The 22064-nt window shown below is 36.0% G+C and overlaps 2 long non-coding RNA genes across 8 annotated transcripts in view; one reads left to right on the plus strand and one right to left on the minus strand.

Annotated features, from left to right (window-relative positions):
* The window catches only part of LOC147370846 (uncharacterized), a 290061-nt gene that overhangs the window by 173818 nt on the left and 94179 nt on the right, over positions 1–22064 (plus strand). The gene's annotated exons all lie outside the window — the stretch shown is intronic.
* On the minus strand, positions 322–21774 carry LOC147370847 (uncharacterized). The gene is made up of 4 exons (XR_015166199.1): positions 21651–21774; positions 10431–10483; positions 2104–2179; positions 322–1344 (listed from the first exon to the last, which is right to left on the minus strand). It is a non-coding gene; the product is annotated as an uncharacterized LOC147370847 (long non-coding RNA).

A 22064-nucleotide genomic window follows, 5' to 3' on the forward strand; every position in this document is an offset into this window, starting at 1 on the left:
GGGAAATTTTAAAATATACAAAAAGCAATAAATATGAGAACACTTCATATCAAAAACTATGGGATGTACCCATATGGGAAGTTTATGTACCAAGAGGAAGTTTATATACCATTAGTAAGTTTATAGTTTCAGGTACCGTTATTATTAGAAAGATGAATGACCAAATTTAATTAATTTATTTTTAAGCAATTAGTCAATGAACACCATTATTTAACAAAATAAATCAAGATAAAATAGGAAGATGAATTTAATAAAGATAGAATAAAATTTAAGAAAAAACAAGAGATAGTCATCAGTATGCATAAAATTCAGAAGCTCATATTTTTAAAAGTCAAATGATATTTATTAAAAGGCTGACAGAGTAAACATACATGAATGAGAGTGGAAAATGAGAAATAATAAAGTTATAGGAGAAATAAAAGCATTAAATATCACCTCACTTAAACCTTATAGAACACATTTGAAACATTTTGAGGAAATGGATGATTTCTAACAAATACAAATTACCAAAATTTATTCAAGAAATAGACAAATTGAAAATATGCATTACAATGGTAGAAACAGAATATATGTTTAAAAACTACAGTGTAAGGAACCTGGATCAACTAAGTTTTAACCAACTGTTAGGCAGCTTCATTCTCAGTTCATTTAAACTATTTCAAGGTATCAGTTCAGTTCAGTTGCTCAGTCGTGTCCGACTTTTTGTGACCCTATGGACTGCAGCATGCCAGGCTTCCCTGTCCATCACCAACTCCCAGAGTGGATTCAAACTCATGTCCATCTCGTCGGTGATGCCATCCAACCATCTAATTCTCTGTCATTCCCTTCTCCTCCTACTTTCAATTTTTACCCATCCAGGTCTTTTCCAACGAGTCAGTTCTTTGCATCAGGTGGCCAAAGTATTGGAGCTTCAGCTTCAGCATCAGTCCTTCCAATGAATATTCAGGACCGATTTCCTTTAGGATGCACTGGTTGGATCTCCTTGCTGTCCAAGAGACTCTCAAGAGTCTTCTCCAACACCACAGCTCAGAAGTATCAGTTATTCGGGGTTCAGCTTTCTTTATAGTCCAATCTCACATCCATACATGACTACTGGAAAAACCATAGCTTTGACTAGACGGACCTTTGTTGGCACAGTAATATCTCTGCTTTTTAATATGCTGTCTAGGTTGGTCATAGCTTTTCTTCCAAGAAGCAACTGTCTTTTAATTTCATGTTTCCAGTCACCATCTGCAGTGATTTTGGAGCCCCCCAAAATAAGTCTCTTGTTGTTTCCATTGTTTTCAATGTATAAAGAGAGATAATGCTTCAGTTTGTTTTATGAGATCAACTTAAGTTTCAAATCTCAAAAAGAAAAAAAGAGAGAAAAAGTGAGAGACAAAAACAAACACAGAGAAATTATTTATCAGTATAAAAATACATATTCTTAAATAAAATATCAACAAATAGAAGCAAGGAATGTATGAAAATATAATGTAAAATTATTAAGAAGGCTTTATTCCATTAATAAAAGTGTGACTCAATATAAAAAGTTTTATATATATAAATTTTACCTTCACATATTCAAGGAAAAAAAGTGAAAAAAATTCTATTGGTAGGTTACAATAAGGCATTTTCTAATATAAAAATTCATTCCTAATGAAAAGTATGAGTACAACAGAAACATAAGGAAGAAATCATTAAGCCATTTACCAGAATCTTTAAACAAACATTACCTTATAGGACAAAGTTCTAAAATTATTTAAAACAAATAAGTTAATGAGAACCTATCTATCATCATAGTATGTAATATTTTCTTGAGTTTTTACGAATATAAGAATTCAGAAGTCAATATAAACTTTGTAAAAGAGATAAAATTATGTTTCTTTGTGATAATATGATTAATATCTACAACCCTCATCTTTGTTCTCAACTACTAAAATGAGTAAGGTAACTTGATAAAGTGACTTGATATAAAATTAGTGATTACAAAAATCAGTATGTTGTCTTGAATTTAGCAGTAAACAACTAATAAAAGAAATGGGGAAATTAATCTATTTACAATGAACAACAATAATAACAAATCCATCAAACCAAAATCAGGAAACTTTATGAAATACTTACCCATAAATTTAATAAAAAATTCAGAGACTGCATATGAACAAAGTGAGAACACATTTATTGAAAGACAATGTGAGATCTGCAAAAAAGAAAAGTCATCCCATGTTCTTAGGCAGGAAGAAGCTATGTCATAATATATAAATTATCTCCCAATCAATAGGTATTTAATGCATTTAGTACGATTAGCTTAATCTCTAATGCTTTCTAAATCTACTTATTGAAAACTTTAGAAGTACTTCATGAGGTAAGAAGGTAATTAGAAAATGTCAGTACTAGAGCCTAAAGTAAAATGTTTTATATATTTTCTAATTATTGTTGAGCTACTTACAAAGTTTCCCAGATATTCTTATATCTTGAACTTCTGCTGAATTCTCGAACTTTTTGGTGACTGTGGTGAGAGTATTACTGCAATATATCATAAGTTATTTGCTTCACCACATATTATTTTGTATTGTTTTTTGAAAAATAGTAAAATAAGGGAAGAAAAATGACTTGAGTTTCCATATTGCTGCAAATATTCTTACTTGCAATATAATCTTTTTTATACTGATGAAACATAGATGTGATTCTCCAAACTATTTTATCAAAAAGTATATGAAATTTTAATCTAATATTTTAATTTGTATATTCAAAGCAATAATAAAAAAGGAAGCCAAAATAGTAATATGTGGTAAAAGTATCTACAGTAGATTTCTAAGAGCCATCTGTATTTAGAGAAGAGCATTTGTATAATGAGGGTCATACCTATGTTTCAATTAATGCTAGAGTCATTATTGACAGGAGTAGAGACAGCTTATTTAATGAGGCAAAGTTTTAAATTATAGATTTATTTTTTGAACACTCCCCCAAACCCTGGACTCCTTAAAAATGACAAGATAATTTGCATGCACATGTCTGTTCATTCAGTCATGTCCAACTCTTTGTGACCCCTTGAACTGTAGCCCACAAAGCTCCTCTGTCTGTGACATTTTCCAGGCAGGAATACTGGAGTGTGTTGCCATTTCCTACTCCAAGGGATCTTCCAGTTTCAGAGATTGAACTGGCGTCTCTTAGATCTCCTGCATTGGCAGATGAATTCTTTACCACTATGGCCACCTCAGTTCAGTTCAGTTCAGTCGCTCAGTCGTGTCCGACTCTTTGTGATCCCATGAATCGCAGCATGCCAGGCCTCTCTGTCCATCACCATCTCCTGGAGTTCACTCAAACTCATGTCCATCGAGTTGGTGATGCCATCAAGCCATCTCATCCACTGTCGTCCCCTTTTCCTCCTGCCCCCAATCCCTCCCACCATCAGAGTCTTTTCCAATGAGTCAACTCTTCTTATGAGGTGGCCAAAATACTGGAGTTTCAGCTTTAGCATCATTCCTTCCAAAGAACACCCAGGGCTGATCTCCTTTAGAATGGACTGGTTGGATCTCCTTGCAGTCCAAGGGACTCAAGAGTCTTCTCCAACACCACAGTTCAAAAGCATCAGTTCTTCGGCGCTCAGCTTTCTTCACAGTCCAACTGTCGCATCCATACATGACCACTGGAAAAACCATAGCCTTTACTAGACGGACCGTTGCTGGCAAAGTAATGTCTCTGCTTTTGAATATGCTATCTAAGTTGGTCATAACTTTTCTTCCAAGGAGTAAGTGTCTTTTAATTTCATGGCTGTAGTCACCATCTGCAGTGATTTTGGAGCCCATAAAAATAAAGTCTGACACTGTTTCCCCTGTTTCCCCATCTATTTCCCATGAAGTGATGGGACCAGATGCCATGATCTTAGTTTTCTGAATGTTGAGCTTTAAGCCAACTTTTTCACTCTCCTCTTTCACTTTCATCAAGAGGCTTTTGAGTTCCTCTTCACTTTCTCTCATAAGGATGGTGTCATCTGCATATCTGAGTTTATTGATATTTCTCCCAGCAATCTTGATTCCAGCTTGTGCTTCTTCCAGTCCAGCATTTCTCATGATGTACTCTGCATAGAAGTTAAATAAGCAGGGTGACAATATACAGCCTTGACGTACTCCTTTTCCTATTTGGAACCAGTCTGTTGATCCATGTCCAGTTCTAACTGTTGCTTCCTGACCTGCATATAGGGTTGTCAAGAGGCAGGTCAGGTGGTCTGGTATTCCTATCTCTTTTAGAATTTTCCAGAAGCCCATAGGATGTTTAATAATCACACATTTTTCCTCAGAATTAAAAATTTGTGAAGCAGGTAACACACCTTCCACATTTTAGGTATACACTGTATTCCCAAACAGATGACACAGTGTTTGTCAGAATGTATTTGATAGTTGATACACATATACATCAGACACATACACCATAAAATGCATTTAATTGGCTATTATCCATCTTATTCCATAGAAAAAATAATTAGTTATATTTTTATAGCCCCTGTGCATTCAGGAGAGTTGATATGGCTACTTTTAGAATTGGTTCTAAGCAGAAAATGATCATCTCTGAAGTATATAAATGAAGTATAACATAGCAAGTGTACTACAGCCTCTTTTCACCTATGATAATAAGAAATTAGGTCACTGGGTCCATATGTAATTATCAGATGGTAGAGGCTCAGTAAGCCTGAGTCTGTTAAGGAATGTGTGGGTAGAGAGACTTTCTCCTACTCTGACCAACATTAGCTATCTGCTGAGAGATAGAGACACACTTTTGTTTGTTTGTTTCTGTGTCAATTGAGTACAATTCTGTGATTGATCTGTAATTGCAGTTTAACATAGGCTTCTTAACTAATGCTTCTCAAGTCTCTGCATGCATGTTGCATGCTCAGTCACATCCGACTCTTTGCGACCTCATGGACTGTAGCCACCAGGCTCCTCTGTCTGTGGAATTTCCCAGGCAGGAATACTGGACTGGGTTGCCATTTCCATCTCTAGGGGATCTTCCTGACCCAGGGTTCAAACCTGCATCTCCGGCACTAAGCCAGCCAGAAGCCCCCTAAAGTCTCTATGCTGCTGCTGCTGCTGCTAAGTCGCTTCAGTCATGTCCGACTCTGTGCGACCCCACAGACGGCCTCCCACCAGGCTCCCCCGTCCCTGGGATTCTCCAGGCAAGAACAGTGGAGTGGGTTGCCATTTCCTTCTCCAATGCAGGGAAGTGAAAAGTGAAAGTGAAGTTGTTCAGTCGTGTCCGACTCTTAGCGACCCCATGGACTGCAGCCTACCAGGCTCCTCCATCCATGGGATTTTCCAGGCAAGAGTACTGGAGTGGGGTGCCATCGCCTTCTCCAGATGTGGTAGCAATAATTAATAATGAATACATATAGCTATGACACAAACTGGAATTTTGTGTTATTTTATTAGTAACATAGCAGAGTCCCTAAATAGAGAATTCAATCACTAGGGTATTTTTAAAAAGCAGCATGTAGAGAGAGTTAATAAGGATCCTCATTCAAACAATTTCTTTCAAAATCCTTAGGAATGTCCAGGTATTACCTGCCCTGCTTCTGCCCTCTCTCTGACTATTTAGTTTGATTCCTGAGCTTCAGTGATGGAGGAAAATGGTAGAGGTATTTCCTAAGATATACAGCCAATGCTCAGCAGGCATATCCAGGAGACTATGCACAGGGAATGGATGCTCTGATTTGAACTGCTTTCCTAGGGGCACATCCTATGGACCCTGTGTGATATTCAAGCATAAGTGCCTTTAGCTCGTTGAGCACAATGCAGGGCTGCTTTTCTTGCCAAACCTTCATCAAATTTTGATAGAGTCATTAGAAATCAACAAATAAATTCTCAACCAAGAGGGACTTTTAATAGGGGATTTACAGCTTGTATGATCTCTTTTGTTTTTATAGATTGCAGTCTGTATTTCAGAGTATAAACACATAGTGTTTGCTTAAACATGGTAGTCAATTGTTATTACTTTATTTACATGGTAAAGTCAAGTCTCACTCCAAGTTTAAGGCCATTATTTCTGGTGGTTTCCTATAGCTTATTACTCTTCAAAAATGAAATAAAACTTAAAATTTCCATTAACTTAAATACCATAGTTTTGAAATGGAATTGGCCAGTGATGGGAGTGATAAGCTCTAGGACTATGTGCTTGGAATGACTTTATTAGGCTCAACAAGATGGCCTGGAAGGTAGACTGAAATAAAATCCCTACTGACAACTACTGCAATCCTCTACTGAAGGAGGTGAACAGATGTAAGGCAGGGAGATGGAGGAAAGAGGCTGAGAAAATTATCAACACATAGAGCCTGAGATGTAGAGAACTAACCTGTGATTCACAGATTTTAAACAACAAATACACAGAAATGCTTTTTTTTTTTAACAAAATAAATATGTTGATATGGCATACCCTAATTAAAGCTGAGAGCTGCATTGTCTCACTCCACTTTATAATTTCCATAATCTTTACCAACAAATAATTGGCTCCATTAAAAGATGAGTGATAAGCAGGAAAGACTCAAGACATAACTTGTCCATTGGAAAAGAGAAAACACACAAGGCAAAGCATACAGAGACATTACATTTCGAGAATACTTATCAAGAAAACATAACATTTGTAATAGACATTGCTTCAAATGACCTTAATAATAAAAGAAACTCAAAGAGTAGGTGAGTATGATTGAAGAATAGATAATTGAAATGTGAAAGAGGTGAAAAAAATCTAGCAGAAAACGATAGCCCAGGAAAAGATAACAGAAATAAGTGCCATATTAGAAGCAAGGGACATATAAATGCAATGCAAAATCGCATAGTGAGTATGAGTGATTTTCCCATAACAGAAAATAAAAAATTGGAATATAAAATGATTAATGGCTGCTTTTTGAGAAGATAAGTGATTTGGAATATGCAATATTGTAAAGAATAACATAAGCAAAATTATGGCTCCTGACAAAAACAATAGAACATGAGGATTTAGGCATAAAAGAAGAAAAATGTTTCTGAAATAAATATTTCCTTTTAAAAAATTATGATTGAGTAATATTTACATAGTTCTGAAAAAACATAAAGCATCTAAGTAATTGTATACAGGATACATTTTCTTCAGTTACAAAGGCAACCTGAAAAATATTTTATGTATGCCAGAACCTCAGGAATAGAATGTTGATATTTGAGGTCCTTAGTAAAAGACAGCCAAATATTCAGTCAAATAATACAGAAACCTGGAATGGAGAAGCAAGGTGTGGGCATTACATCTCTTTTAAAAATGAATAAATAAACCTACTAAACCATTTCAAAATGTTTGTAAAATATAAATATTATAAATCTTATTTAAAAATAATAATGGGCAAAACCAATACAATATTGTAAAGTTAAATAAAAAAAAATAATAACTCAATTAACAAAACATTAGGAGATAAGGAATGAGAGTTGGCAGGAACTTCCTGTATGGTAGCAGCATTTTTCACAGAGGAGAGTCAACAGAGTATTAAGAAGCTTAAATTTTTAAAATAAAATCTCTAACATCAAAATTATTTCTAATATATTTTTAAGTTAAGTATAATTTTTGTAAACATATCCTTTGTAAACATGTCTGATTTTCAGTAATTTCTTCCCTTTAACTTCTGTTTCATTGTTTCACTAACTCTTAAATTTAATACATAACTGATTCAAAAGACATTGATAGTATAAATTCAACTTTGTCTGAAAATCTATCTGTTAATGCAAGTTAAACAAGATTTCAGGTGAAAATAACAGAAAACATGACTTCTGTTGCTTTAAACATAAATAATGTTTATTTCTCTAATATAATAAAAAAAATTGGGAGATAGGCAGCTGCTGAACCAATGACTCAGAAGTTTGTGCAGTTATTAATTGTTTTCTCCTGTTCCAAGAAAGAAGATGGAAACAGACAAGGGGTAGGGAGTGTGATCAGACTTGTGCTTATGTTTCACTGACCCCTCCTGGCTTCAGGGGAGTCTGGACAAGTGACTCATACAGACTTTCTAATGTGATTTAGAGTAGTTAAGGGTAAGAGGTTGCGTGATCAGAGCTAGGTGTCTACTACATGTCCCTCTTTATATAATAATGGAGGAGTCTCAGAAATAAAGTGCAACTTTTCCTTTTTTTAAACCACAGATAATATACAGGTTTTTTCAATGTTTTTATAGTTATTTATTTTTAATTGGTTGATGATTGCTTTACAATATTGGTTTGATTTCTGTCATACACCAACGTGTATTAACCATAGGTATACATATGCCCCCTCCCTTTTAAATCTCCCTCCCACCTCTCACCTATTCCTACCCCTTAAGTTACTATAGAGCCCCAGTTTGAGTTCCCTGAGTCATACAGCAAATTCCCATTGGCTATCTATTTACATGTGTTACTGTATACGCATCCATGCTACTCTCTTCATTTATCTCACCCTTTCCCTCTACTCTCCCACCCAATTTCTTTTTAATCTGATATTTTATATTTTAAAAATGAAAGAAGGTACAATCAAAGATATATCATCAATATCTATCCATGTTGTTGAAACCAATGAAAACATTCATTAAATATATAACATCATTTTGCATAGATGGAAACCACATGTGATAACTCTAGTAATGAAAATACATATAAAATATTATGTATGATTACAATATATGCTAAATATATTGTCACTGTAATAATTTAAAATGTTTATTTAACAAAGATATTCCCTAAGTTCCAATATGATGCTCAGCAACATTTTCCTAGAGAATTTGTAGTCATTAATAGCATTCTCAGTATCTAAGAGGAAATGACACATCTCTTGTGAAGTTCCAGCAATGTTATCTGTTACATCTTTGTTTTCAAACTTCTTTCGGCACGTTCTTCTGTTATACCTCTTTCTAGTCATAAATTGGCTTGGTTCAATGACATTTATAGTATTTTTACAACAAGAAATAGTTTTTGATAGAGTCATTTCTCAATAATTCTCTTACAATCAATATTGCTGCCCATGTTGTGAGGATCAAACCAGAACTAGCTGGTCATTTACAGCCTGGCAGGTAGCACACAGTCATAGTCCACACAATATAGCAAACCCTCCTTCAGTTAGTATACTGGCATTACTTTAGAAATTGTTGATATAAAGACTTTTCTTAAAATATTTCTACTCTCTGCTTCCTTTCACTAGACTTCTGGATAAATTACTTTTTTTATGCTTAGTAGCTTAATAAAAAGTTGAACTCTTTATTAAACTGTGTCAACAATTTCCTGTCTTTCAAGATTCCTTATTATCAGTTGAAGTGTCTGCAATTCTAAGACTGCTCAAAAGAACACAGGGCTTAGCATTCTGTCTTCTACTGTTTCAGGAAGGTGATCAAATGTTCTAATTTTCCCAGGACCAAGAAAGATACTGGGGCTTAGGAATTTTAAACACAGAGAAGTTCTTGGCAAAGCTGGGCAAGTTGTTTACTCCACCAAGGACTGAGCAATTTAGACTTTCAGTAATGAGCATTTTGGGAGAAGGCAATGGCACCCCGCTCGAGTACTGTTGCCCAGAAAATCCCATGGATAGAGGAGCCTGGTAGGCTGCAGTCCATGGGGTCACTGAGAGTCAGACACGACTGAGTGACTTCACTTTCACTTTCCACTTTCATGCATTGGAGAAGGAAATGGCAACCCACTCCAGTGTTCTTGCCTGGAGAATCCCATGGACGGAGAAGCCTGGTAGGCTGCAGTCCATGGGGTCGCACAGAGTCGGACACAGACTGAAGCGACTTGGCAGCAATGAGCATTTCACATAGAAAATAAGTTACGTTCAAGATGTTTTGGGTATACATAATGTTTTAAAAATATAACTAAGTAGCATTCATTATTAATAAATTGTGTTGTTGTTTAGTTGCTAAGTTGTGTCTGACTCTTTTGTGACCCTGTGGATCACCAGGCTCCAATGTCCTTGGGATTTCCCAGGCAAGGATATTGGAGTAGGTTGCCATTTCCTTCTCCAGGGGATCTTCCTGACCCAGGGATCAAATCCATGTCTCTTGCATTGGCAGGTGGATTCTTAACCACTGAACCACCAGGGAAATCTCATTAATAAATTGTTGTTTTTGTTCAGTTACTAAGTCATATCTGAATCTTTGTGATCCCATGGACTGTAGCCTGCCAGGCTCCACTATCCATGGGATTTCCCAGGCAAGCATACTAGAGTAGATTGCTGTTTCCTTCTCCAGGGGATCTTTCTAACCCAGGGATCAAACCCTCCTCTCCTGTACTGGCAGGCAGATTCTTTACCACTGAGCCACCAGGGAAGACCTGTTAATAAAATGTGAATACAAAACACTCAGGAGGACAAAAGTAGATAATTTTATATACTCATATTCACAAGAGTCAGAATTAGTTAACTAAACAGTGGATTTGGAATCAAAAGATCTATGTTTAATTTCTAATTTAACCACTCACGATTTGACCTTTGGCATATCCGTGAACCTCTCTGAACCACACATTTATCTGTTCTGTAAAAAAAGAATAATGATATTTATCATCTCTACCTTTACTCGACTGTTTTAAAAATCAAGTAAATAGGGTATAAAAGCAAATTGAAAACACTAAAGTGCTATACTAATGCTATTTATAGATTGATATATTCAAAATTATAAACAATTATCCAACATTACTTGGTTAGTAATTTATGTCATCATAGTATAAGACAACATCTAGAAGATTACTTATTCACACATCCAATATTATCCCTTCTACAGTGGCTAAAATTTAATAATACAACCAGCCTAAACATTTTCTTTTCACTAAAAATAAACTTTCAAAAAACTTAGCAAAAGAATAAACTTCCAGTACACACACACACACGTACACGCACACACATATATTCTTATGGCCACAAGGATAGAATTGACAAAACTTGCAAATGCTTAATGATATTAATCACATTATCACTTAAATATTTTCCTGTGTCCTCAGATTGAATATATCCTCAATTCTCAGCTCTGTTAATCACTTGTTCATAATAATGTAAGCACACACAAATGTTCACAGTATGATGTGAAAAAAGGAATGGTATTTTAAAATTTTTAACTTTTTATTGGAGTAAAGTTGATTTACAGTGTTGTGCCAATCTCTGCTATATGGCAAAGTGACTCCATTTTATACATATGGACATGTTTTATATTCTTTTCATTTATGGTTTATCACAGGATATTGAGAATAGTTTCCTGTGCTATACAGTCGGACCTTGTTGTTCGCCCATCCATATAGGATAATATATAATAGTATAATAGTTTACACCTCCTAATCCCAAGCTCCCACTCCTGCCCGCTCCCAACCCTGCCCCCATCACAGCCACAAGTCTGTTCTCTATGTCTGTGAGTCTTTTTGTTTTGTGGATAGGTACATTTGTGTCATACTTTAGATTCAACAAATAAGTGATATCATATGGTATTTGTCTCTCCCTTTCTGATTTACTTTACTTAGTACTATCATCTCTAGTTGCACCCATCTTGCTGCAAATGGCATTATTCTATTTTTTATGGCTGAACAGTATTAATATAAAGGAATGGTATTTTAAATGCATTTAAGAAGATATGAGAATGCTTGATAAAGTAAAAGATGCTTGAATTGACATCTAGGTAAAGAAGAAACTCAGCAGTTAAGAAGACAGAATTCTGCAAAGTAAAGTTATAGTGACTGCAACTATAAAACAAGAGAGAAAGTGCACGGATGATTCAAGGAATTAGTGGTTCAGCTAAAATTAAGTAGAGAGAAAATGAAGATTATGTCAGGACAAGAGACGGAACAATTTGAATAGGCTAGATTATATAAAATAAATTCTCTAAGTGGGAACAATAATAATAATTTCTAACCCCAATGACTAACATTTTTCCCAGATATTAGTCAAGTACCACTAGGTACAAACCCAATGTCTATTTAGTTGTCCTCCTTTAAACATAAAACTTTATTTTTAGTTTTCCAGCCTGTCTGTCTAAAGTCTATTTCCCAGCACTCCCCCCATACTAGAGGTGGTTTGTAAATAGTCCTATTCTACTAGGTAGTCTGCCTACATCTTTTTCCCTTGTAGGAGCATAATTTTCTCTCTGTCCCCATCTACCTAGCCCAGTTAGGCTGTTATGAAGGCAGAAGCCTGGAGAAAAATTTTCATCTTGTAACCAGGAGATGATAAGAGTGGGGACAGAGAACTATGGGCTAAGAAGAGTAGAGGTGAAAGATGAAAAGAACCTGGAATCATGTCTGATGATGTCATTGGATCACTGCACCATAACAATACACTACATGTCAATAGACATTTGCTGACTAATAAAAAGCCACACACTCAATGATAAAAGTCTTGGATTATATATTACAACCAATGGGAAGATATTTAAGTGCTTTAAATTGAGGATTAGTATAATCTCATTTAGGTATTAGAAACTCCTGCTGCACCCAGTGTCCAGAACAATGATTTGTCATGTAGGAAATTACACAAATAACACAGCATCCTGTGTTTAAGAAAACAGAGTTTTCAAAGTAAATGTAAGCAAAATTAGAACATTGCCCAATATCTTAGCAATTGGTTGAATTCTCAGAATTTCAACAGATTTGGTAAATATGCATTCAGTAAACATGTATCCAAGATTTATGTTACTCCTGAATGGGTATTTTTGACTGGAAAAATAACATTTGTCATTCCAGTCCTATGGCAACTTGTTTATATTTCCATCTTCTCCCTTCATACAAGAATATGGGGGAAGAAGTTAAACATGAATATAGACATAGGCAATATCTTTCAACTAGTGCCTTCCTGAGACGTTAAAACAGGATATGAAAACTTTGCAAATGTCATCTCATTGACATAATTGGAAAATACTTTAAAATCTCTAGTCCTTACTTTCTAGTGATGCTGTTTGGTATTATACAGAGAAACAAGCAAACAGTAAGAAAAAAACACCATAGAAGTTATAGAATAAATCTGGATTTTATCACCACATTTTATTGTACAGTCCCTGAAAGTCTGGGCTCTGGACTCACAGATGTTCAGGTATGGATCCTAGCTCTGCCATACATTAAATATATTACCCAGGAAAACCATGTTAATATTCTTTAGGATGGACTTTTCTCATCTTTAATGGGGGTTTTAGTACAGACATGTAGGAATGTTATGAGGATTATATGAGATACTATTTGTAAAGTGGCTAACTCAGTACCTGGCACATAGTAATCATTTAATTTAGTGGTAGATGCAAATAAGAGTCTTACTATTATTACCCTTATCATTATGGTCATCATCATTATTATTACCTCCTATTAGGAGGGAAAACAACTAATTTAAATGGAAATGAATTCCTGTATAGATTTTCTTTACTATGTGCTTTATATCTTGTTCATTCTTAATTATCCATGTGAGAATTTGGCTGCAAAGATCTATTTTAGTCTGTTTTTAATTCTGGGAAAATTTCTTCTACAAATCGCTGAGCCCTCTGCCTGTCTGCACAAATTTTTGTGAATTTAGGATATGCAGACTGATTTTAATAGTGCATGCATGCTTAGTTTCTTCAGTCATGTTTGACTCTTTGTGACACTGTGGACTGTAGCCCACAAGGCTCCTCTGTCCATGGGATTCTCCAAGCAAGAATACTGGAATGGGTTGCCATGTCCTCCTCCAGGGGATGTTCCCCACCTAGGATTTGAACCCAGGTCTCCTGCATTGTCGGTGGATTCTTTACCATCTTAGTCACCAGGGAAGCCCCCTTATTGAGATGTAATTAATATATAATATGACCTGAGTTTAAGGTGTACAATGTAATGATTTGATACATGAATGTATATATTGCAAAATGATTGCCACAATAAGGTTAGTTAAACATATTCATCAATTTTCATAGTCAAAATTTGTGTGTGTGGTGAAAATTTTAAAATTTACTTTCTTAGCAACTTCCAAACAACAATACATTATTGTTAACTATAATCACCATCCTGTACATTACATCCCAGAACTTACTAATTTTGTACCTAGTAGTTTGTACCCTTTGAGCAGACTTCCCTGGTAACTCAGACAATAAAGAATCTTCCTGCAATGAGGGAGACCCGGGTTCGATCCCTGGGTCGAGAAGATCCCCTGGAGAAGGCAATGGCAACCCATTCCAGTATTCTTTCCCGGAGAATCCCGTGGACAAATCCCTGGCAGGCTACAGTCCCATGGGGTCACAAAGACTCAGACAGAGTACGACACAACTGAGCGACTGACACTTTCACTTTCACCCTTGGACCACGTCACTCATTTGCACACCCCCAACCACTCACCCAGACCACCACTAATCTCTTCTCTATTCCTGTATGTTCAATTTATTTAGAGTCCACATGTAAGTGCTGCTGCTAAATCGTTTCAGCCCTGTCCGACTCTGTGCGACCCCATAGATGGCAGCCCACCAGGCTCCCCTGTCCCTGGGATTCTCCAGGCAAGAACACTGGAGTGGGTTGCCATTTCCTTTTCCAATGCAGGAAAGTGAAAAGTGAAAGTGAAGTTGCTCAGTCGTCTGACTCCTAGCGACCCCACAGACTGCAGCCTACCAGGCTCCTTCATCCATAGGATTTTCCAGGCAAGAGTACTGGAGTGGGGTGCCATTGCCTTCTCCCAAATGTTTCAGATCAGATCAGATCAGTCGCTCAGTCGTGTCCGACTCTTTGCGACCCCAAGAATCGCAGCACGCCAGGCCTCCCTGTCCATCACCAACTCCCGGACTTCACTCAGACTCACGTCCATCGAGTCAGTGACGCCATCCAGCCATCTCATCCTCTGTTGTCCCCTTCTCCTGCTCCCAATCCCTCCCAGCATCAGAGTCTTTTCCAATGAGTCAACTCTTCACATGAGGTGGCCAAAGTACTGGAGTTTCAGCTTTAGCATCATTCCTTCCAAAGAAATCCCAGGGCTGATCTCCTTCAGAAAGGACTGGTTGGATCTCCTTGCAGTCCAAGGGACTCTCAGGAGTCTTCTCCAACACCACAGTTCAAAAGCATCAATTCTTCGGTGCTCAGCCTTCTTCACAGTCCCACTCTCACATCCATACACGACCACAGGAAAAACCATAGCCTTGACTAGACGGACCTTTGTTGGCAAAGTAATGTCTCTGCTTTTCAATATGCTATCTAGGTTGGTCATAACTTTCCTTCCAAGGAGTAAGCGTCTTTTAATTTCATGGCTGTAGTCACCATCTGCAGTGATTTTGGAGCCCAGAAAAATAAAGTCTGAGACTGTTTCCACTGTTTCCCCATCTATTTCCCATGAAATGATGGGACCGGATGCCGTGATCTTCATTTTCTGAATGTTGAGCTTTAAGCCAACTTTTTCACTCTCCACTTTCACCTTCATCAAGAGGCTTTTTAGTTCCTTTTCAATTTCTGCCATAAGGGTGGTGTCATCTGCATGTCTGAGGTTATCGATATTTTCCCGGCAATCTTGATTCCAGCTTGTGCTTCTTCCAGCCCAGCGTTTCTCATGATGTACTCTGCATATAAGTTAAATAAACAGGGTGACAATATACAGCCTTGACGTACTCCTTTTCCTATTTGGAACCAATCTGTTGTTCCATGTCCAGTTCTAACTGTTGCTTCCTGACCTGCATACGAATTTCTCAAGAGGCAGATCAGGTGGTCTGGTATTCCCATCTCTTTCAGAATTTTCTCCCAAATGTTTAGGAGTATGCAATTTTATCATTCTGGCCTCAAGTTTTACTATATGGTACAGATCATTTCTGACTAAGCTGTAAAAGTTTTACATGACTTCTAGAAGACAAACAAGCAAACATAACGAACTTAACCCTGTTTCCTTTTTTGTGACCCACAAAGTTTAATTCAATAAGTCTATCCCTACTTCCTGTATCTCAGCTTAAGCATGCTCTGTTTACACCCTATGCTCCTGTTGCCTGCACTGGCCTTCTTACTTGCTTGGATTTAACATGCCAGGCTTGTTCTGGACTGCAGTCCTTTGCTCTAATGATTCTCTTTGCTTCAAATGTTTTAGACCATGTTTTGATATCCCCAGGGTAGTTCCTTTTTTTTCAAAACATTCTTACTTGACCATTGTTTTTCTTCTCAGCAATTTTTAGTATAGGAAGATATTTTTGTTAGGTTTTGTTTTAATGTGCTTCTGCTCTCCTTTTCCTAGAATGTAAGTTTCATGATGGCTGAGCCTTCTACAAGAATTACATCTAGATAAGTATGCACTACAAGAGTGCTCAGCTTAGAATAAACATCTAATATATATAGATGGAAAGCAAAAGTAAACATGTTAATAGTTATGTAGTTCCATGGACATGATCTAAACTCATAGTAGTGTCAGGAGTGAATAAATTCTATCCATAGCCAAATTTAAATCCATTCCAAGGTTATTGTGTGTGTTTCTCAAATACTGTGACGTATACATATAGACCTAAGCCACGTTCCTTTAAAAAGGTTTTATTTGCTTCCATGTTCCTCTTGACATAATTGCTTTCAGCTTTTTCCTTTTTAAATTCTAATTTGACCCATCCCATTCCTTTCTTTCCTTGTTCCTCTTTGTCCAAATTTTACACTCCAAAAAGCAAAACACAAATAAAAACAAATGCAAGCAAACAATAACACTAATAAAACTCAAAAATAATTGGTTTGGCAAGCAGTAGTTTTCTTGTAAATTGGAGAAATAAGAAGAAAATGAGCAGGGCAAACAGTTTTCTCTTTTATGAGGGGAAGGAAGAAAAAGCCTGAGATTACTCATGTATTAGCAGTGGTGGGTCACACATGATACTATTTAGACAAAGAATTTCAACATTAATGTTAAAAGAAACCCTACCCGAATTTCAACACTTGGAGATAGCATTAAGGAGAATCAGAAATGGCTTGACAAATTATGTGTTGAATTATTTCTAAGTATGGGTTTTAAGATAAATAAAATTGTGTAACAGCAAATTGTGAATTTGCTGTTATTCACACTATGAATATTTTAATGTTTTTAAAATAATCTTCAAAGGCCAGGCACCATATCTTATATACCTTTGTATCACCCACTGTGCTGACCACGATATCCAGTGCTCATTGTTAAGACTATGAAGGATGATGAATTACAAGAGGTCAGGGTTATTTATGAAGCAGAAAAAACCTCATGTGATGGAAAGATAGTCAGGGACATCACCTCTTTTTAGATATTGATTTTTTAATCTGTAAGTGATTGAGCTGTAACTATTTTATTACTGTTGATTAAGCATGTCCAACTACCAAATACATGGGGTTTTCCAAAGAAAGAAGTCTGGGGAAAATGATTTCATGTGCAATATACTAGGATAGTATTGCATAATGAAAATACAAGGCTAAGAAAATATTGCTGAATAAACTGTATGAATTTTTAATTGAAATTTTAGCACATTTTACCATTTATTGCTCTGACTTTTCCACAAAGAAATTTAAATATCCATTAATTTAAGAAAATATTTTTTAATGTGAATAGAAATGTGAGAAGATTGTTTTTTATGGCAAAAAAGATATAGTTGGAAACTGAGATTGTCCACAAAAGGAAGGAATTTACTCCAAAACATACAATTCACTCATTTACCTGTTAATAGTTCTATTCAAGAGTATTTAAGAAGTATTTAATGATCATCTACTAGTTGTTATAGAAGTTGGAATTTGAGTTTAAACAATATCAAATATAGCTCCTTTCTCCACAAAACATAGATTCTGGACAAAGAAATAGCAGTTATTACAATAAATATATAAAATATATAATGTCAAAGACTTGTGAGTTCTAGGAAGAAAAATAAAGCAGAATGCATCAAATGTGAAAGAGGAAGATGAATTTTAGTTACTAAGAATCAAGGAACATCTCTCTTAACGTGTAAAATTTGGCTGTACGTGCACTTGGATATTTATGTCTCAGAAGTCCCCTTTTCCCACCAAGAGGACTGTTGCTACAAAAAGTAAAACATTATGAGTTTTTACACTTTCACTTTTACCAGTTCATCTGACTTAATATAGCAGACAAAGCTCCCAATGAGGTGAAATATATTCAAAGGCAGTCCAAATGTGAGCTCTGCATATTGGGAGTCAGGAGGTGGCACATTCAAGAGTAGAGAAGAGGCTTCTCCTCTCATTTTCTCCTCTTCTTCACAAGAGGGGCCTGTGAAGCTTTTTGATTAGCAGAGAGTTCTGCTGACTCAGGGGATGGATGGGTATAACATCTAAAGGAGCAAAGTGGTGGGCAGACAGCTGGGAGGGGATATTCTACTCAATGCTAACAAGGGTTGTAAATACAACTGAAATGGGTCTACTTCAGTTGCTATATATTTCTGTCAGTAACTTAGATTCTTTCTGTAGATATGCATCTAACCACAGGAATGTTTATTAAAAAAAAAAGTGCAATAGAATATACCATAGTTCAAAGCATAGGCATGATTGATGTTCACCAGATCTGTTCCTGACCAACCTTCTAAAAGTCTCAAATAGCACTTAAAATAGTGATACAGTCAACACTGGAATTAATCAGGGTTCTCCAGCCAGTAGTATCTATGGATGTATACATACAGAGAAAGATTATAAGAAATTTAGTTACATAATTAAGCAGGCTAGTTAAGTCCACAGTCTTCAGTGTGGGCAAACAGACTGGGAACTCTGGAGATTTAATGGTGCAGATGAGGAAGTCTGAAAGTCTGAAAGTGGCCTACTGGAGAACTCATCTGCTCTGGAAGGCAGACCTTTTTGTTTTACTCAAGCTTTCATTTGATTGGATGAGGCCCACACACTTTATGAACGGCAATCTGCTTTACCCAGAATGTACTAACTTGAATGTTAATCTCATCCCAAAACACCCTCCAGGGTGACTCATAAAGTTAACCATTACATGGTCAAGAAATATTCCTAAATTGATATATTGCAAATATAAAAATAACTGCATATTTGATATATTCATGTTCTAACACATAGAAATGATATTAAAAAGTCTACCCTTTTGTTCTACTGCTTTTAAATTGTTTCTACTAGTCATATTTAAATTCATACATCTAAGTTTAGCTTTGGAGAAGGCAATGGCAACCCACTCCAGTACTCTTGCCTGGAAAATCCCGTGGACTGAGGAGCTTGGTAGGCTGCAGTCTATGGGGTCGCAAAGAGTTGGACATGACTGAGTGACTTCACTTTCACTTTTCACTTTCATGCATTGGAGAAAGAAATGGCAACCCACTCCAGTGTTCTTGCCTGGAGAATCCCAGGGATGGGGGAACCTGGTGGGTTGCCGTCTGTGGGGTCGTGCAGAGTCGGACATGACTGAAGCGACTTAGCAGTAGCAGCAGCAGCAAGTTTAGCTTGCGATTGAAAATGATATATTAAATTTGAATAAGTAATAATTTAGAAATACAGTATTTATTATTATAAAAACAGATTTTCTTTAATAGGTAAAGTCAATGGCACAGCATTCAAATACTGATCATTTAAACATAAAACTGTGAAGACTTTATGATTCTTTCATAAAAGAAGGTATAATTAGTTTATTTTAGAAACTCTTTAAACGATTATTTTTAAACCAAAATACTTTTTGGTTTAAAACAATAGTTAAAAGTATTAAAAAAAACATATAAACTCAAAAGATTAAGAGACATTAAGCATCTTTAATAGTTATCACACAAGGATTTTATATCACTACTTTTGAAATATTTCCAAATAAATACATCATTTTTCCAAAACCTTACAGGTTAATATTTGATTATGTTGGAAATTTAATTAAGAGAAACTATTCATGGAAGCACTAATATTATTGAAGAATAATAAATATGAAGGAAATTTTCAGAATTTTCTTCTGTTAATATATTCCCAGATAAGGTTCTGATTGTCCCAAAACTGACATACCACTTTGTTTGAGCTAAAAGAAATGTAAAATTTATCTCCATAATACTGAGTATGTCTCATAACATTATATAATTTTTCCTTTTAATGTATTATATTTGAATACATGTTAAAATACACAAGCCATTTGATTTGACATTATAAATATTTGGCAGCATAAAATGTGTAGGAATTGTGATGTAATACACACACACACACATACACACACACACACACACATTGTAGAACTTAAAACTGAAATTGTAGTATCCAGTACAGCACAGAAGAGAGAAAATTTAGATCAGAACCCCAAGGAAATTAAATTGATGTTGTTCATAAAAGCTTACAAGAATCTAAAGAAAGCGGCTGTTCATGAAGAAAAAAAAAAATCACAGCATGAGCCATAAATTTGGAAAGATAGATTTCTGAGGAAAGTAACAGATGCAGCTTCTTTCAAATTATTTTAAAATGGGATACACATTTTTTAAAAGAAAAAGTGTGTTAAAAATTGTAGCTCTACTAAAACAAAGAATATAATAAACCTCCAAGTCTGCCACTGCTGTCAATCTATTTCCCAAAGGCACAAAACTGTTTCTTTCCATTTTTCTTACAATATTTTCTTATGATTTGACCAGTCAATTGTTAAGATTTCCAGAAAAGGATACTCCAGTACTTCATATGAGAAATTGATAGCTCTTGCTGTCAAGTCTCTACTAGAACTGAGGAAAATGATACCTCCTCCATCATCTTTCTCAAATGAGATCAAAGTCCTTTAAAGACATCACAAGCTCTCTTCAAGGTAGAGAAAGCCAAGAGCAGAGTAAACAGCAAAGCTAGGAATAAAAGCAATATGTTTTCACTACCAGACCATATTCTAACCACAAGCATACTCGAGTATACCTTTTTATTGCAACTGAATTAGTGCCTCATATTCTTCCTTCCCTCCCTCTCTGCCTCTGTTCCTTCCTTTCTTCCTTCCATCCCCCTTTCTTTCCTCTTTGTATTTTTCTCTTTCTCATTTTAGCTTTTTGTCAGCTTAACAATCAAAACCATCAACAGCTTCTTCATGGAGAGTTACTATCAATTAATCTTTGTTATGATTAGGCCACATTTCCACATTTCTTGTATGGTTTATAACTTTTTGTTTAGAACTGGACATTGTGAATATTTTAGTGAGGCATTTCTGAGCGTCACATCCTCTGTCTCACCTAGGATTACTGCTGTTTGTTCAGTGAATTTTCTAGACTTTTTTACAAAGATTGTGTTCCTTGTTGTATGTGGTCACTACTGTCTCTATTCCATTATTCTCTCAATTAACAGGCAAACCTGATGGAAATTTCCTTAAATGCCTGGCTTGAATAAAAGAGAGAGAGAAAAATTAAAAGTCTACCTCTTTAAATTTCATTTCATCAATAGCCAGTGTGCATAAAAATCAATGGCCAACCTCTGTGCTAGCTCTTCAGCAATCAGTAGCAGTGATCACAGAGGAAAAGGCAACTTTTTGGAGAAGAAGGTTTCTGTTTCCCTCCACAGACCTAGGAAAGCACATTAGGCCTCACTCACAGGGATAGGAGATGAGGAGATAGGGGTTTAGGGAATAGTAGCTACACAAGGAATTTCAAAATTCACTGAAATATATGAGTCGTTCTTCATCAAGCACTTCCCTATCACTGGCTAAAGTATTTGACTAGATTCTAGCATTAACAAGTGGGCTTCTCTGGTGACTCAGATGATAAAGAATATTTTTTCAATGCAGGAGACCCAGGTTTGATCCCTGAATTGGAAAGATCCCCTGGAGAAGGGAATGGGTACCCACTCCAGTATTCTTACCTGGAGAATCCCATAGACAGAGGAGCCTGGTCGGCTATAGTCCATAGAATGGTCACAAAGAGTCAGACATGGCTGAGTGACTGAGACTAGCATTCTAAAATAGCTGCTTCAGTTTTTACTAGTTGTTGTTGCTTAACAACTAGAGTTGTTAAGCAACCATTGGCGCTTACTCATTTGGGATCTTCTGTGATGTTCTGGTGTCATATAATGCCAATATTAAAATACTGCATTTTAGAGTTAATTTGGGAACTATAGATATATTTTAATGTCGCTTTGGGTTTTAGTCATTTCTAAATTGAAACCAGGGGTCTTGAATATTGGATGATTTGAAACTCAGAGTAAATGCTATTCCAGCTGTATGAGATGAGCTTGACAACAGAATCACAAGCAAATTTTTTTTTCTTTTTTCTCCTC

Source organism: Bos grunniens, chromosome 6 (assembly GCF_055505025.1).
Source record: "Bos grunniens cultivar Pamir isolate PY7600 chromosome 6, Bosgru_T2T1.0, whole genome shotgun sequence".
NCBI lineage: Eukaryota > Metazoa > Chordata > Mammalia > Artiodactyla > Bovidae > Bos > Bos grunniens.